This window comes from Littorina saxatilis, linkage group LG17, assembly GCF_037325665.1.
Source record: "Littorina saxatilis isolate snail1 linkage group LG17, US_GU_Lsax_2.0, whole genome shotgun sequence".
In the NCBI taxonomy this organism is placed as follows: domain Eukaryota; kingdom Metazoa; phylum Mollusca; class Gastropoda; order Littorinimorpha; family Littorinidae; genus Littorina; species Littorina saxatilis.
This window is the reverse complement of record NC_090261.1, coordinates 36,465,372-36,467,871: the sequence shown is the minus strand read 5'-3', so window position 1 is coordinate 36,467,871 and position 2,500 is coordinate 36,465,372.

The window sequence follows — 2,500 nt, the reverse complement described above, 5'->3', positions numbered from 1 at the left end:
CGCGTGGCGCTTACGGACACATACTTAATATTTCATTAACAAGGACACGTCATTCGGACAATACTGTCAGTGCTAATAGCAAGCAAGGTCTCACGAGGCGTCTCGCGAAGCCAGTAAGTAAATTTTAAGGGGCTTATTGTCCGTCAGGTCTTAATTGCCTATATTGGACATGAATTGGTTTATACGATTCGAGTTTTTACGCCCTCACGGCTTTTGATGTATGCGTGTTTAGGTGGTATCAGCCATCTGCACTTATGGTAGAATGACCAAGATCTTTAACGTGCCATTGTGGTGACACGGGGATGGGAGATGGATACCGTCTCTGGGTCTGCACATAAAGTTGACCCGTGTCCGTCCCGGCCCGGATTCGAACCAGCGACCTTTCGATCACAAGTCCAGTGCTCTACCACCTGAGCTACCCGGGCCCCCTCGCGAAGCCAAGACGCACTGGCCTAATAAATACACGGCTGTTACGTAACACACTGTGACAAGGAAACTGCACGTGCGACCTTGACAATGTGTCACAGTGACTTGCTCTGACTTGACGTCATGCGGCCATGTGTGCCATTGGAATGAAGCGTACGTCCTGAAAATATGGGTCACAATGGTGTGTTTATTTGTTATTATATTCTTTAGAGAATAATGATCATATTGACCAAACACCACTGTTTATATACGATCTCATGAACATGTGGGTTCAATGTCAATCAATTCACAGTGTAAACTTTCTTTACAAACGCAGTGTGAAAAACGCCTAAACATTTAACCGCTAACCTTATTTCCTTACTTGTCTATTAAATGGTCTCCTAAAAAAGAAGCCGATCCAGAATGATATTGACGATGCAAACCGTGAAACCACAAAAATACGATTCCAAGGAAACAAAGAAAGAACGAAAGAAAGAAAAGAGATGACCAGAGGAGAACGCTTTGTACCCCACCCTGCTCCAAACTCCCGTTTCCATTTGAAAAAGAGAAATAAACCAACATTAAAGACTTTATATGCTTTTTTGTTACAATTGCTAAAGGAATAAGCACACGCCTCTGCCTCCATCGTCTGTATGTCTCAAGCTAACATAGCATGGCATTTCTTCGATTTTTGGTTCCCAAGGCGCCTGCCTTCTTGGGTCTCGGAGAAAAAAAGAGGATCATTTCCATTTTTATAGTCTGGTCATCTGCTGGAAGATAATCTTTGCAGTCAGTTATTTGTTTCTCCGTTGGATAAACTTTGTCTAAGAAAGGAAAGCTCTTGATCATGGAATAGCGTTCCCTCATCTCGTCAGTGGGAAAACAAACTTGAATTGTAGTGTTTTTATGGATAGCATTGGGCTCATTCCATTCTTCCTGGCCTGCGCACAATATATTCCATACAAGTTAAACCCTGGATACATGCGCTTTATAAATATTATGCACTATTTGTGTATTATTAAGTGTCGTTGCATTTCTACATTTACAGCTCAATAGTTGTCAGATGAGTCGCTTGCCTAGAAGTCTGATCCAAAGAGGCTGAGGAGAAAGGCCCAAAGCCAGACAGAGAGACCAACGTCACACTTCACCAGTGCCCAAATTTCATTTGTATTTTTCACCAAAATATGACATTTGACACGGATCTCGACAGTCTAGCGCGGTCTCGTCGGACAAGGACCATCTGGATTTGTGTCAGATGTGATATTATGGCCAAACCTAAGTAATGTTTAAACGCTGTGTTTTAAACGTGTGTTGACTGGTTGACTTGACAGGGTGTCCTGCGTTTGCAGGAGTCAGAATGCGAACTTGAAAAGAAATATTGGTGTGGAAAATGGCTAGCGCGAATGATGGGGAATTATTCTTTACTCGCTTTGACAGGTAGCTGAGGGGACGCCGCCGAAATGGCGAAACTCATAATTTCGGCGGTATAGGGCTGATTGCGTCGACACAATGAGCTTGAAGTTCCATCACTATCATCAACTATTGTCTCAATAATTGTTGAACACCTGTGGACAAGTACGGTATGCAAGATGCATGCTGCTATATGATGGATTTGTGTGTCGCATTTGCGGATCCAGTGGATCTTACAATATTTTAAGAATAATCCCGTTTTGATCAGATTGAAAACATGACATTAGCACAAACAGCAAAGAGACCGTACGCAAATTTCATTTTCAAACGTATTCCGTTGAGAAAATTCAATCGTTTCAAGCGCATTACAATGCATAATCATTGCCTTGTGTGTTTTGTCTGCTCTGTTTGGCACCGGCAGGCTGAGAGAACAAGAATAGCCTCAGTCTCTGCTCTCTCTGTCTCTCTCGCTCTGCCTCTGTCTCTCTCCTTTCTTTTGCGTTTCTGTTTCAGTATCACTTGCTAATGTGTTTTTGATGTGTGTGTTTCGTTCGTTTCAAGGGCAGATTATAAGAAAAGGTCCATCCTTAAATCTGCATCCGTGTTAAATAAAGTTCAGTTCAGTTCAGTTCAGTTTAAGCTCTCTCTCTCTCTCTCTCTCTCTCTCTCTCTCTCTCTCTCACAC